This window comes from Medicago sativa, chromosome 6 (genome assembly GCF_051527215.1).
Source record: "Medicago sativa cultivar Bolivia chromosome 6, Bolivia_mono, whole genome shotgun sequence".
Taxonomy (NCBI): Eukaryota; Viridiplantae; Streptophyta; class Magnoliopsida; order Fabales; family Fabaceae; genus Medicago; species Medicago sativa.
Genome location: NC_140754.1, coordinates 88,483,417 through 88,499,836, shown reverse-complemented (window position 1 = coordinate 88,499,836; position 16,420 = coordinate 88,483,417). Strand labels below are relative to the sequence as shown.

The following is a 16,420-nucleotide window of genomic DNA, read 5'->3' as shown; positions in this document are numbered from 1 at the left end:
TAGTTGAATAAAGATTGCTATCGAGAAATTTATATTTGTTGTCATGTGCTTTAGTTATATTTTCTGAGTCGGATTTTCTTTCAAAATTTAGAGATTCATCTTTTTAATTGGTTGAACTGCATATCACAAAATTCATATAATAAATGACTTCAAATTAAAATTCATGTTGGAATGAACTTGATACAGGACCACGAAGAATAGAAGAAAACATAATTTAAAGTGCAGCCTGGATAAAAACTTTAACATGGGGGAGTTTGTGGTACAGAGTTAACGGTGATTAAATTGTGCTAAAGTGGAAGGATGGTGTTTGTCAATTTGATAACAAAATAAAGGAGGTTTGTGTTTAGTTTAAAACTCGAGGGGGTGTTTGTGCTATTTAACTAAACCTCAAGGGAGGTTAGTGTAATTTGCCCTTATATTTATGAATATTACATCTTTCTCTTTAGATTAACTCTTTATGAATATTACATCTTTCTCTTTTGATTAACTCTGAAAGATATTATGCTATATTATATTTATGAATACTAAATCTTTTTTTAAGAATATAAATCTTTATCTTTTGATTTACTATAAATAATATTATTATATCAATCATTATCTAAGTATTAGTCAAATGCTATATTTATTTGTATTACTTTATGACTGGTACTAATATATATTTATTTATCAATTAATTATTTTGTTTTTTTACAAGATTTATTAATTGGTTATTTAATTATGATTATTAATTATTTATTACAAAGAAACGATATTTCAAAGGGCTTTCTTTTTGTGGGTTAACCAGGGTATTCTGTGTATAATCACAAACACTAATTATGTGATATAACTTAAATTCATTTAGAGGTTAATAACTGAAATTAATTTTTAATTATTATTTTACTCTTTTATAATGGTCATTAACGTTTGTAGGAATCAAATGAAATCATTTATGTTTCGATAAGTTAAGTTTAGCTTACTTGGTAGAGACATTGCATAATATATATAGGGGTTTGGGACAATTTTTGTGGGATAGTTTGCCTTCTTAAAAAAATGCAAGGACCGAGATTCTAACTCCGGACACTCGCTTATTCAACTTAAATGAAGAATTTTTAGCCATTAGGCTACTTGACAACAACAACAACTTATTTATTACAAGGAAATGATCATCCTACTGATATTTTTTCCTAGGTTAAACAAGTTATTCTCATGTATAACTTCGAAAACTAACTATTTGAGATAACTAAAAATCGGTTAAAATATTTGTATTCCTAAACATATATTTTTTTATATGCACACATAAAAAATTGAATCTTAAATTAGTTGGTCAAGAAACCTAAATATCTACCTTTCTACCACGTAATGTTTGAGAAAGTTTTCTATGGTCACAACACCAAATAAATAAAAAAATGGGCACACTCGCATAAAATAGAAAAAATTAAAAGAGAATGAAATTCAACGATATCAACTAATGTGACTAAATTAGTTTTGATTTAATTTTTTTTTAGTTTATGTGAGTGTGCCTAAATCTTTTTGATTTGGGATCGTGACTATAATAGAATTTCTCCATAATGTTCTTGTAACTTTTCTGCTAGTTCGTTGTTTGTATTTTTTTTTTTTTTTAAAATCTAGGTATCCGATCAAGGACCGACTAATCTGAGGGGACCAAATCCCACTGCTCACTTGCATGGGCCCCGTTCTAAGCCAGAGTTAAGCTCTGTATGGACTTATCCACCGAAATTGCCACCAGAGGGAATCGAACTTGAGACCTTGAGAGGAGCACACTCCAAGATCCCAAACCAACCATTAGGCCAACCCCAAATGGGTTTGTTTGCATATCTTTACTCATTTTTTTTTTTTTGTTTTTTCTTCTTCCTTTGTCTTCTCAATAATAGTATTTATCTTGTTTAAATTAGTTTGGAACTTGCTTAATATGTCCAGGAAACTAAAGTGTTATATAGATGATCAAAATGTAAAATTTGCTCAAAAAAGATAGAAGCAAAATGCAAAGTTGCAAGTGATGGCTTCTATTCTGATTTATCAACATTTTTTTTATATATGCAATTCAAATAAGTTGATGCACCGACACACTAAGACAATCTTCGGTCATTAAATTCAACCAAAGTTTTGGAGTTAGTTTCCTTATTTTTAGCATTATCCTTCATGTATGAAACCATAATTTGTTCATTTGCTTTATTTAATTCAGTTCTACAAAAATAACATATTGAGTTCTAGAACTTAGTTTTTCATATAATTCTATTAGGGATTTAACCATTCTGAAACTTTTTAATGTTGGAAAGATCTTTGTCAGTGTCACCGTGACTTCTTCTTCTTGCTCTCCTATGAACTCTTATATCCAAAATCAAGCTCTCTTCACATATGATTTTATAGTCCAAACTAATATTTCTGTTTTTTCTCATATCATGCCACTCTTATGTGATAAGATATTCTTCTTGCTTCTCTTATGACCAAACGTAGATGAAAAATCTAGGATGGATTTAGCCTCCATTTTTTCAGAAGCATTGTACTCCCTCCGTCCCGGAATATTTGAGTCAGTTTGGTTTTTCACACAGATTAAGAAAAATATATAAATAAAGGGGAAAGTGGAATATATTAAATTGGGAATGATGAAAGTAGTATTAATTAAAGTTATATTGTATTGGGAATGATGAAAGTTGTATTGAAAATTGAAATGACTCGATTATTTTGGGACACTTTTTTAGTAAATGGGTCAGATATTCCGGGACGGAAGGAGTATACACCCTCCGGTCATTATTATAAGCAAAAAACAATATTTTAGATTCATTCATTTAATGATGTATTTGGTCTTTATTATAGACCACATACATCATTAAATGAATGAATCCAAAATGTTTTTTGCTTATAATAGTGACCGGAGGATGTATATTATAAACCATTATTTACATTTGAATAGAAGGGAAGCGGGCAACAAGCTTTATAAACCATTATTTACATTTGAATAGAAGGGAAGCGGACAACAAGCTGTGTCACTAGACCTTTTTGAATGGCAAAACCAATCCTCGTAAACATAACATTCATGGACCTAGGAGACATGACATTGTTATGCATGACCTTTTGAACTCTATATAGAAGGCCAACAACCTATGCAAGCCCTCAAAACCACCAGAACCACTCCCTACATGCTCATTTAGATCCCCTCCCGACAAGACTTTTTCTCCTAATAGTATATCTTGAATTTAGCCTTCTAAAACCTCTCAAATTTACTTCAAGGTGTTATTCTAAACCTACCCGAGGTGCGTATGCACTAATAACATTAAAGGTGTCTTGTTCCACTATAAATTTAAGGCTAAAATATGGTATTGGTCCCTGCAAAATAGGTCAGTTTTGGTTTTAGTCCCTGCAAAAAAATTTTATGGTTTTTGGTCCCTGCAAAAATAGGCCAGTTTTGGTTTTAGTCCCTGCAATTTTTTTTTTTATAGTTTTTGGTCCCTGCAAAAATAGGTCAGTTTTGGTTTTAGTCCCTGCAATTTTTTTTTTATAGTTTTTGGTCCCTGCAAAAAATTTTGTTTTTGAAAATAGTCCCTAACCCCAATTATGTGATGATTTGTCACTTTTGTGCATATGTGGCATATGTGCTTATTTAATAAAAAGAATATTATTTTTTATAATTTATATAACAATAATTATTTTTTAATTAAAAAATAATAATAAAACAAATACAATAATTATTTTTTAATTTATAAAAGTGACAAATCATCACATAAATGGGGTCAGGGACTATTTCCAAAAATAAAATTTTTTGCAGGGACCAAAAACTATAAAAAAAATTTGCAGGGACTAAAACCAAAACTGGCCTATTTTTACAGGGACCAAAAACTATAAAAAAAATTTGCAGGGACTAAAACCAAAACTGGCATATTTTGCAGGGACCAATACCATATTTAAGCCTAAATTTAAAGATGATGATTCAACCTTCTATCCTTTTTACACCATGATATCTTTCTTGCATTCCTTAAATCCTACTCTATATCTCGATCTCACCTTTTTAATATACCAAGATTTAAATCCTGAACAATCTAATCTTTTTCGTTTGTATTCCATGTTTCAAAGTAAATTATACTCTCATGAACAATCTTCTTTATATCACACTTGTTCACAAGACTTAAATCCTGAACAATCTAATCTTTTTCGTCTATATTCTATGTTTCAAAGTAAATCATACTCTCATGAACAAACTTCCTTATCCACACACTTGTTCACAAAGAAGTGAAAACCCTTGCTTATTTTTCTCTCATCTAGGCAACCATACATCGATCCTTGCTCCTTTGGCATTGCATGTGTATATCTCAAGTCCACATCATAGAGATTCTCTCATCTAGGCGGCTGCCCCATTTCTCAATCTAAATTTTTTCGTCTATTTGTAAAAATGTTGTTTTGTAAAAATCTTTACCCATTTCATGTAACATTTGGCTGTCACTACCTCAGATCCACGACTTAGAACAGTTTAAGAACCAGATTTATTCATAGAAATTCAACTATCGCTCCATTACCATCAAAACTATACAACTTTAATCGCGCATTCAATGAAAGTAAGTACTACTTTATAAACTTCCAAAGTTCAGATACATTGATGACCGTGTGAAAATACTTCACACTTGACAAAAAAAATATAAAATAAAAAAATACTTTACAACTTCCAAGTTTGGCTACATTCATAATTAAATATCGTTCTCAATAAACAAAAAAATGAGGCAAGCAGATACATTACAACATCATCAATCTATTTTGATTTTGTTCATTGGTCAATCCAATTCAGGCAAGATCTGTTCTATGTTGAGAAGAGTTCGATCAACTGGAAGGACTGCAAGCTAAAATCAACAATTAAGTCAAAATATTGTTAAGAGTTCAAAGTCCAGATCCATCTGAACATTGAACAAATATTAATAAAATATTACTAGTAAATATATTTCAACAAGTGATAATGAAAAACTCAAACCATCAAAGATTTCACAGATCTAAGGTGGAAAAGTAATTTGAAAAACTAGATCTGGATAAAGTAAATTAATAAACCGAAAAAAGAGAAATATTTCACAAGTTAAAAAAAAAAATTAAAAAAACTAAAGAATAAAATTAAAATAACACCTCAACTTCAAATTATTAACAGATCTGGGTAGATCTAGACTAAAGATAATACTTTAAAGAATTTAAGCCCTAGATTTAGAAAAATAAATAATAAATCAGTATAATTAAGACCAGATAAATAACTAGGGCTTGAAATATTACGAAATGTAAAATTAAAGTGAGAGAGGAAGGTGTAGAGCTCCCTTCAATCCAAAGAAAGATTATACTAAAAGGTGATAAGGCTCCCTAGATATGGAAGCCACAAAACTACCACAAAGAACAAGATGGGTAGAGTTGAGGGATCCATAGCTAAGCAGCTCTATCAACATAGCAACATCCATATTTGGACTAAAGGAAGCTCCACCCCTTAAAACCCTAGCATCAAAGCTTCACCATCATTGAAATAATTTCATTTAATTTCATAAAATAAAATTTGAAATGAAGTAGATGTAAACAAGTGAATCTAGTAAAAAAAAGTTCCATATGAGGAACTTAGAAGCTTATGAATCGTTATGAAAATATGAGAATCAAAGGGAAATTAACAAAAATAAGAAAAAGAAAATGATTAGCTGCAAAAAAAAATCTAGAGACTAGATCTCATGTCTCAGATCAGATCCATCACAAGATTTTGATGACGATAGAAGAGAACTGTGTATATAAATATATACGGACATTGAGATCTAGAAGGTATCTATAAGGTAGTACCTTCTCCAAATAGATAAAAAGGAAAAAAGAAAAAGGAAAGACCAGAAGTTAAACTAACTCAATACTGAAATGAGAACCCTATCTCTTAGAAGCAATCTCGTTCTCTTAAATAAAGGGAACTTGGAGCATCCACTTTAGTCGTTCCATTAATTTATTTTACCATTTCATCTTGGGAAAAAAAAAAAATATATATATATATATATATATATATATATATATATATATATATATATATATATATATATATATATATATATATAGGTATTAGTATAACCAAAATTAACATTTTACATTCATTCAATTAATGATGTATGTAATATTTATCATATACTTCCTCCGTTTTAAAATGAGTATCGCTTTAGGCTTTGACACACAGATTAAGAAATAGAATGAAATAATCATTGGATATAATGCTTTTACTAAACTGCCCTTACTTTATAAGAAAAAACAAAATTAAAGTTGTATTGAAAATCGTGTGAGAGAAAAGTTGGAGTATTTATTGAGGGTAAAGTTGGAAGAAATGAATTAAAGTTGTATTGAAAATGTAAAGAGACATTCATTTTGAAACAAATTTTTTTGGCTAAAGTGACACTCATTTTGAAACGGAGAGAGTACTGCATATATCTAGGGATGGCAAAACAACACGGACCCGCCGGGTCTCCCCCGCCCCCGCCCCGATTTTAACGGGGAAAAGCCGAATTAACTGGGTCCGGGTCCGGGCAAAACCCGTAGGTTTAATGCGGGGGCGGGGGCGGGGCCGGGGGATACTCACACCCGCACCCACCCCCGCCCCACACCCGTGAGTGAGAATTTACCTTATTAATGAATGAATCTAAAATATTGATTTTTACTTATAATAGTGGTCAGATGGTGTATATAAAAATCAGTCAAATGTTAGTATAAAAAAAAAAGTAAGGGAAATGTTAACTTGTGCCCTCAAGGCACAAGTTAATGATTCAAATATAGAAAAAACTTATTGGAATGTGTGCATTGCATTTAATATTTAACTTTTTAATCATTTAAATGCACAAAATTTTATAAGAAGTTTCTTCTTTCAGGTTTCTTAACATGTGCCTTAAGGGCACAAGTTAACACTTCCCTTTTTCATATAATAGTGGTCGATGGATGTATTCATTTAAATCACATAAATAATCATTTTAAAAAGAGAAATGTATTTAAACTTCTGATAATTTTTAAAGGGTTAAATATGTTCTTAGTCCTTATAAAATTACGAACTTCTAAGTTTAGTCCTTACTTAATTTTAATAGGTTTTTTAGTCCCTACAAAAAAAAATTACTTCTAATTTTAGTCCCTGTTGCAACAAAGTTTGTTTAATTATCCTTAAACTCTTAAATTTTTAAACGATTTTTTTGATACATGTTTAGAACACTATGAAAACTTCATTTACTAAAATTTAGAATTTTTTAACATAAAACGAATTAAATATGAATTTTTTAAAACGACAAATGTTAACGATAAAATAAACAAAATCTGAACGTAGAAATCAAATTTTGCGACAATTTTTAGCAGAGGAACTTTTAGTAATATTCTTAACACGTCTGCAAAAAATTGTTCAAAAACTCAATAATTTAAGCGTAAATTAAACAAATTTGAATTGAGGAGGGAGTAATTATGGGTGCAAAAAAATTTTTTAAGGACTAAAAGAACTATTAAAATTAAGTAAGGACTAAACTTAAAAGGTCCTAATTTTATAGGGACCAAAAACATATTTAACCCATTTTTAAACAATTTTCTCACTTATGTTCATATTGTGTTCTTAAGGCATATCCATAATGGAGACATTCAATTTTGAGTATTTAAATAGATCACATGTGCACACATCAATCATATATACTACATCTGCCACTATAATAAGCATTCCATCAATCCAATGCGGCGCCTCTAACAAAAGTTTTAAATGAGTCCCACCAATAAACAAAGCATGTCAAACAAACATTGCAAAATGATTAATTAATTTAATGAAAAGTATTGTCGAATAGTTAGAGGAACCTGTGATATTAATCAAAACTTAATTTCTCTCTCTAAAAACATTCCTCTGACCTCTCTCTAGATTTTTAAACTTTCTTCTCCTTGGTATCCAAAAACCGGCAGACCCATGTAGATCCGGGCGGTGGTGGTGCGAGGAGACCTCGTCTCCGCACCACCGTCCTCCTCCACGTGTGGTTCTGTTCATGTCCGTTTTTCCGTTGCCGCTTGTCCTGGTTCATTGTTGTCTTCTGCTGCTGTCCTTCCCTTACGTGTTCCTGCATAGAGCTTGCGCCGCCGCGGTTGTGCTTTGTCCGGTCCTAGCTGTTCCGGCCAGATCTACTGTTGTCGGGTTGTTTCTTGTCTACACCAGTTCTAGTGCAGCTTCCGGCCTCCGCTCCCAGTGTCTTTCCGGCGAAGTAGGTGGGGCTTTTCCGGCTTCTAGCGCGCAGCTGGGTGACCAACCCTTGTCCGCCAGCAGCTGCTCCACCGTCCGGCGCCGTCGCGGCTCAGTTGGATCTGTCGCTCAGGTTCGTTTCTAGGTGTGTCTAACGGAAGGTTTGTGTTTTGAGCAGTTTCGATATGTTGGACCAGGCTTTGGTAGGTGCGGCGGTTGTCGTTGATGTGTTCCTGCTTGATCCCTTGGAGGAGGATCTGTCACCGTGGTTGGGTGTGGTGTTGTGTGGGGTTTTAAGTGGTGGTGTATTTGGTGTGTTGTAGCGGGGTTTGTGGTGGTGGTGAAGGTGGTGGTTTCGGGTGGTTGCGAGGAGGTTTAAGGAGGTGTTGGTGGGTGGTTTTTTGGTTGGAGGGTAGGTTGTAACGGACGTGTAGTGCGAAAGGGGTGTTGTGAGATGCTGATTTGCGTGGTCCGTTTCTAGCGGCTACAGGTGTGGAATTAGCTCTTCCATCCACGATTAATCCTCCTTCAACGAACTTCCGGATCGTTTGTTGTCGTAAGGATCGTGGTGGTTGTGGTTGTTCGCGTCGGTGGTTTGTGTAGATTTTGAATCTGCTAGATTTGGTGTCAGATAACCTCCGGGTTCACTGTGTGTCTGTTATTTGAGGTGGTGGAGGCGGTTACTTGTCGGGGTGATTTTTCTTGGAGGTAGCCTTTGTTTACACGGGTCCAATGTTTCGTCGTCGCTAGCTCTTTTTGGGTTTTTGGGTGGTTTAGGTGTCTAGGATGTTTGGAGGGTGCGTGTCCCATTTTGTTGAGTATTTTTTCCATTGATTTGTTTGTTGTTTTAAACTTCTCATGCCATGTCTCTCGTCTTTCATATTGTTTGCTGGTTTTCGATGGGCCGGTTCATTTGGCTTCGAGATCGGGAGTCGGGGTCTAGCTGCAATCTTTGATTGACTTGGTTTGGTTTTTCTCTGGTGTACCAGGGGCTTAGGGTGCCCTGCCATGTTGGTTTTTGGGCTTTGTATTGTGCTCTTTCGGTGGATCAGAGGTCGCGAGGTTTGAGATAGCTGCAGGATCTTCGGTTAGGTGCTCTTCGAATTGTGGCTCGACTTGGGAGTTGGGATCTGGTTGTTTTATGTTTGAGGGTGATCTTTTTGGGTGAGTAGTGACGATGAGCGGTGGTGGATCCTGTGTTTACAATGGTGGATGTTTTTTGGAGGATGTTTTAGGTGGTGAGGTGTTCTGGTGAGTTTATCTCCAGGGGTGTTTTTAATGGGGTTATGGTGTTCCGTCTATATGCGGCACCATTTGTATCTTGATTTCGTTCACTCCTTGCGTCTTGCGGGGATGACGTTTAATAATATTTGCCGTTTCAAAAAAAAGAAAAGTATTGTCGAATACACTTAATAATGAGATTCTTAAGTGAGACTCCGGTTCTTATAAGACCTCTAAAAAATTTCTTCCTAATGAGGGTATCTATTAGGTCCTCGATTTTAAATGGTTAAAACTTTGTTGTTGGGGATGGTCTTACTCTCTCTTCATTTTCTCCCTCTATTGTTTTTTACTGATAAAAAGAGGAAAAAAATTTTTATCTCAGAATTGTCACAAAATAACTCTACAAATATCATTACCTTTTTACAAATCTCTTTAGTAACTTTTTTTAGACTCTATTTTAGTTAAAAAGGTTAGACCACGAGCAATAAATAACATCTTTAAGTATATAAAACCGGTTGAATTAAATAAATATTAATAATATTCTTTATTACTAATATTTTTATAATATATTTTGTATTTAAAATTAAATTATAAATTTGTTCACCTCCATTAACAATAATTATATCATTATTTTTAAGAAGTCAAACTAATTCATCAAACTAACACCGAAGAGAAACATATCTAAAACATTGAAATAAACATACTCAAAAACATTGAAATGAACATACTCAAAAAATTTAAGTCAACACCAACATATCAACTCAAATATAAAGTTTCAATTGTGGTATTTCAAGCAGTGGCGGATCTTGACAAAATATGTGGGGGGAGCCAAATATATATATATATATATATATATATATATATATATATATAAGTTGTTTCACACAATGAACACAAGTTGATATGTGGTGTTGTTGTTTATATTGCTTGGATACCACCTTATTAATTAAGATCAATGCTTGGATACCACCTTATTAATTAAGATCAATGGTTCGAATCCTTGCCTAGCCACTTTTTGTCAAATTAAAATAAAAATATGAAGAAAAAAGAGACAGAAGGGGTCGAACTCACGACCTAATAGTGCAAAACAACTTCATTTTCCACTGCGACACAGACATAACATTTGATAATAACAGTGTAATATAGTATTTATATCAGATCTGGGGGGAGCCATGGCTACCATGGGCTCCCAAGAAGATCTGCCACTGATTTCAAGGATATTGTGTAAAGTTGAATGGTAGTGTGTGTATATAATTTGTCAATAAATGTTGACTTAAATATGCATTCCGTCCCTGTAATTTGGGCGCATTCTGATTTTCGTCCTTGTAAAAAAAAAAAAATTAAAAACATTCCTGCAAATTTAAGCTCTCCCTTATGCAAGCTCTCAAAACCACTCAAACCACTTCATACATGCTCATTTAGATCCCCTCCTAGAAAGACTTTTTTCTCCTAATATTATATCATGAATTAAGCCTTCTAAAATCTCTTAAAGCTTTACTTTAAGGTGTTTTGAGGTGCATAGGCGCTAATAACATTAAACGTGTCTTGTTCCACTATAAATTTTTGGGATATGATTCAACCTTCTTTCCTCTTTACATTCAATATATCTTTCTTACGCTCCTTATCCACGACAGTGCCTGCTCCATTTCTCGATCTCACTTTTTCAGTGTACCAATACGTAAATCTTGAACGATATAATTTTTCCTCTAGATTCCATGTTTCAAAATGAACCTACTCTCATAAACTAACTTCTTTACCCGCAGTAAATCACGAAGATGTAAAAACTCTTGTTTTTTTTTTCTTCACTTATCCACGCGGTAATACATTGGTGCTTGCTCATTTGGCGTTGTACTCTAGCTAAGCAATGTGTTGGTTTAGAGCAAGGGGTGGGCATCGGTTCGGGTCGGTTCGGGTTCGGGTCCAAACCCCCAAACCGAGCCAACCCACGGGTTGCAAGTCTAGACCCTATTTAGTGTATTTTCTTAATTCGGTTTTTTCGGGTTCGGGTTATTCGGGTCCGGGTTTATCGGTTCGGTTTCCTGGTTACCCGTTATTATACTTTTTTTATTTTATTTTTACCAAATCAATTTTTTTAATTTTTTTCTCTCAATTTTTTGGGTCTAAAACTCAACTAACAGATCAATCAACAAAGAAAAGAAAAATTAGTTTAAAAAATAGAAAATTGAAGTTATAAAAATGTACTTAAGATTACATTCAAGAAAGATCCAAAAGTCTGGAATCAAGAACAAAAAAATCATGAGTAAGTAAAGAACTTGATCTATCACATGATGTTGAAGATTTTGGATCTTGATGCTGATATAGGACACAGATCTAGCATTAACAACAAAAAAGACATAGATCTAGCCAACTCACAACTACCACAAAACAAGCTTGTTGAATGATAGCAAAATTAGTCACAAAAGCATATTATGGTAAGATGGTGTGTTGGTTTAGTGATGAACAATGAAGATACCAAGATTGTTAGGTTGGGTGAAGAAGGAGAAGAAAGTAGGCTGACGGCAGTAGCAAAGAGTAGGAAAGAAAGTTGTGGGAATAATTTAGAATTAGGGTTGCTTTTGTTGGTCTTTCATTAGTGTTGTTGGGCTTATGACATATTGTTTTGGGCCTAATAAGAAGTTACTTTGGTCTGCAAAACTAAGACTCAAAAACTAGTCCAAAAATTTATAATATGAATAATTTTTTTGACGTTAATAATATGAATAATAATCTTTAAAAAAAATAACATGAATAATAATAATATAATAATAGTTTAGTAGGGTTGGTCGGGTTAGTTTGGTTACATAAGGGTCCAAAATATCAACCCGAATCGAACCGAATAAACCCATAACAACCCGCAAAATGTACCCGACCAACCTGATACCCGTTTTAACCCGAACCGAATGCGTTAAATTTCATCGGGTTAGTCGGGTTAATTCGGGTTGACTCGTAGTTGCCCACCCCTAAGAGCAACTACTAGCATTCAAACTATTACTATTACATATTTGGTACACGTTATATAGATTCAAACTAGTACGTGTTTGTGCAAGTCATTGAGATCGACAAAATTCAAATTTATATGCTAGCCAGCCAGACCATAACATTTTATCTTTGAAATTATACATTCTTCTAACACATTAAAACCTTAAAAAAGAAAAAACGTTTTTTTAATATGGGAAATGTTAACAAGTGCCCTTGGACAAGGGCACTTGTTTAGAAGTTTAAAAAGAAAATTTAATCCTGAAAATGATGTATTCAACACATTGAAAGTTTAAAAAGTAATTTTATCTACATAATATTTGTAAATTATTTTTATATTTGAATCTTTAATTAGTGTCTTAAGGGCATCGGTTAACAAGACCCTTTTAATACTCCCTCCGTTTCAAAATGAGTATCGTTTTAGCCAAAAAAAATTGTTTCAAAATGAATGTCACTTTCAATTTCCAATGCAATAATAACTTTTTCTTTTCAATTGTACCTTCCAATTAATACTCTGCACACTACTTTCAAAGTATTACTTTTAAAACTAACCAATAGTTAATAAGGATAATTTGGTAAAATAATCATTTTCTTTCTTTTAATCATTGCATTTCTTAATATGTACTTCCTCCGATCACATTTATAAGCAAAAAAACACTTCAAATTTTGGTCATTATTATAAACAATGCAATTGCTAACTTGTGCCCTAAAGGACACATGTTAATGAACTCATTATAGAAATATACGTATCAAAAGTCGTGTAGTCAACTTCTTAAAAGTTAAAATATTATGTTTTCCAATACAAAGTTACTCTTTTTGGGTTCCTTAACATGTGCCCTTAGAGCACAAGTTAACATGACCCTATAAACAAAAGTTAACCACTTTTAATCTATTTAATGCTACCATTCCTAATATACCCTTATTTAATTCCACTTTACAACTTTATTTTTTTTAGACATTTACTCCACTTTTATTTACAAACACTACCACGTGTGAGTTTCAAGGAGTAGTAGCAGCATCCTTAGGTTTTCTTTCTCATCAAACCAATAAGGATTAAAAAAAATACGTAAAAAATCTTCCATCTTTTTTATGTAAAAGATAACCAAAAAAAACCTTCGATCTTCTTATTGGCCATGTGAGTTTTTTTTTCTTTTTTTTTTTTTGGAACAAGTGAACCTGCAGCAATACGCGGAGAAATTTTTATTGCTTTGATCAGCTGAATACAATTTTAGAGTTTCTAGTTATCTCGTCGAGTGTACCACATCAATATACTCCTCTCTCTCAATTTATTCTAGCAAGGGTAATGTAGTAAACTTCCCTCATGTCTTTCATCAAATCAAGATAATTAAGTGCACTTAACTGAATTCCTTAAACACTGCGTAAACAGTTTTTTTTGCTTAAAAAAGTGACCGGATGGAGTATATAAACACCTAAAACGACACTCATTTTATTTTAAAATGAAGGGAGTATAAAACTTGAATCACATGACCCATTATATCAAGGGAAATGCTAAACACTGCCCTTAGGGTATTGGTTAAGAGAACAATGTGTTGGAAAGTGGTAAAAAGTGGTGGATTCAACTTTTTAAATGTTTAAAAATTATAGTTTCCAATGTAAAACTACTATAGGGCAAATGGTTAAGTGTGTGTTTGGTTGGGCGTTTACCCACTCCAAACCCACGTTTTCTTCTGCAAACGCGATTGTAACTTTCCAAGTGATGTTTGGACAACTCAAACGTAAGTCTACGAACCGTGCTTTTAGCACCAAAACGCCGGTTCGACAGAAGCTATAAATCCAAGCTTCTGCGGCAGAAGAAACGCAAGAATATGCTTTAACTTTTCAGATTTACCAAATTACCCATAAACCTCTTTCTAGCACATCAAACATCTTTCTCCTTCTCCAAATTACCAATAACGAGCACTGCAAATCAGTTGCAGATCTGTCCTAATTTTTAAGTTTTGCAAGTGAAATAGAGATAAGAGGGGAAAATTTGACGAATTAAACTTAAAAAGAGAAAATGAAATGAATTTGTTTGATTACACTAGAAATGGACATTTCAATTCTTGCCTTGGTGCATCAATGGAGTATAGTACATACTTTTTGTTTTTGTTGCGACTCGTGTGAGTGGGGGAGTAGATTTTCTTGGTTAGAGTAGACGATGACAATGGGTTAAAGGATAAGGCCCAATCTTTTTTATTCTTATTTTTTATTTTTATTTTTTATAAAATGCCCAATTTTCTACCATTAAATACTAAAAGGATAATATGGTCATTATACATTCACAATCAATTTTGATTCAATGTATCCAAACAATATCAACTCAAAAGAATCACTTTTAATTAAGCATATCCAAACATAATCATTTCATATCTAACTCACTTTTAACCAAAATCAATTCTCTCAAACTCAATTCTATCAAAATCAATTCTCCCCGCCGCCATACCAAACACACACTAAGAAGACTCATTATATTAATGTCAAACCAAACGATATGAATAATTTTTAATTCTATAAATTCTACGATAACCCTACTTGATTCCCCGCAATTTATCTATTGAAGAATCCAATGTGACAGCGGTTTTCATAGAGATGTGTGATTGGACTTAAAGCGTTGGATTAACGTCTCTCTAGAATAATCAATAGGGAGATAAAAATAAATCATTTTCAAAGAAAGACCAATTAATTGACAGATTATCTACGAGAATAAAATAGTGCATTTATTGTCCCAAGCCGGCTGCATAGGGAAGAAAAACCCTTATCTTTTTTTTTTTGAAAGAACCCTTATCTCTTTTACCATATCCAAATAGTACAACTTTAACTTTAATTACATTCAACGAAAGTAAAATACTTTACAACTTCCAAAGTTCGGTCCTTCAAAAAAAAAAAAAAACTTCCAAAGCTCAGATACATTCACCGAAAAAAAAACTTCCAAAGCTCAGATACATTCACCGAAAAAAAAATACTACCCAACCAAAATAAAAAAGAAAAATATTTTACACAACTTCAAAGTGTGGCTACATTCATAACTTCATTTCGTTCTCAATAATAACCAAAAATGAGGCAAGCAGATAAACATTACAACATCAATGACATCTATCTTAACATGTCGAAAAATCTTCACTTGTCATCAGCAATGCCACACCACAAAAGTGGTTGAATTTCAAGCGTCTTCACATGTTAAAGAAGAGTCATTGGTCAATCCAAGTCCACTTAAAAGCACATCTTTCTCATGCAAGATCTCTTCTATGTTGTAAAGAACAGTCCCAAGTTGAGATCCATCTGAACGTGGAACAAATAATAGTAAAATATTATTATTGAACAACATTAATTTTTGGTCAATGGTCACCTAGAAAACGAATAATAAATTTATTTCAACAAAAGATGATAAACAAAAATCACAATCCATCAAAGATTTCACAGATCTAGCCTGGAACAGTAACTTAAAATTAGATCTGGATAAAGTAAATAAATCAACAAAAACTAAAGAAATATTTCACAGATCTTATTTAAATTAAATAAAAAATGAAAAAAAACTAAACAATAAAATTAAAAAATATCACCTCAACTTCAAAGACTTCACGGATCTAGGTTGATCTAGACTAGAGATAGTACTTCAAAGAATTGAAGCCCTGGATTTTGAAATATGTGAAATATATGCTTTGAACAAATTGAATAAATCAATAGAATTAAAATCAGATAAATAACTAGGGCTTGAAATATAACAAAATGTAAAATCAAAGTAAAGAGAGGAAGGTGTAGAGCTCCCTTCAATCCAAAGAAAGATTATACTAAAAGGTGATAAGGCTCCCTAGATATGGAAGCCACAAAACTACCACAAAACACACAAGATGGGTAGAGTTGAGGGATCCATAGCTAAGCAGCTCTATCAACATGGCAAGATCCATATTTGAACTAAAAGGAGCTCCACCCCTTAAAACCCTAGCATCAAAGCTTCCCCTTCATCGAAATAATTTAGATTTATTTTGCATAAAGTAAAATTTAAAACAAGTAAATATTTTCTTCAAAAAAAAAAAACAAGTAAATCTAGTCAAAAAA

General features: G+C 32.8%; 1 long non-coding RNA gene across 1 annotated transcript; it reads right to left on the bottom strand.

Moving 5' to 3' along the window:
• Positions 1–4,474: 4,474 nt before the first annotated feature.
• On the bottom strand, positions 4,475–5,864 carry LOC146917937 (uncharacterized). Its single transcript, XR_015015927.1, has 2 exons — positions 5,785–5,864; positions 4,475–4,826 (listed from the first exon to the last, which is right to left on the bottom strand). It is a non-coding gene; the product is annotated as an uncharacterized LOC146917937 (long non-coding RNA).
• Positions 5,865–16,420: the final 10,556 nt, after the last annotated feature.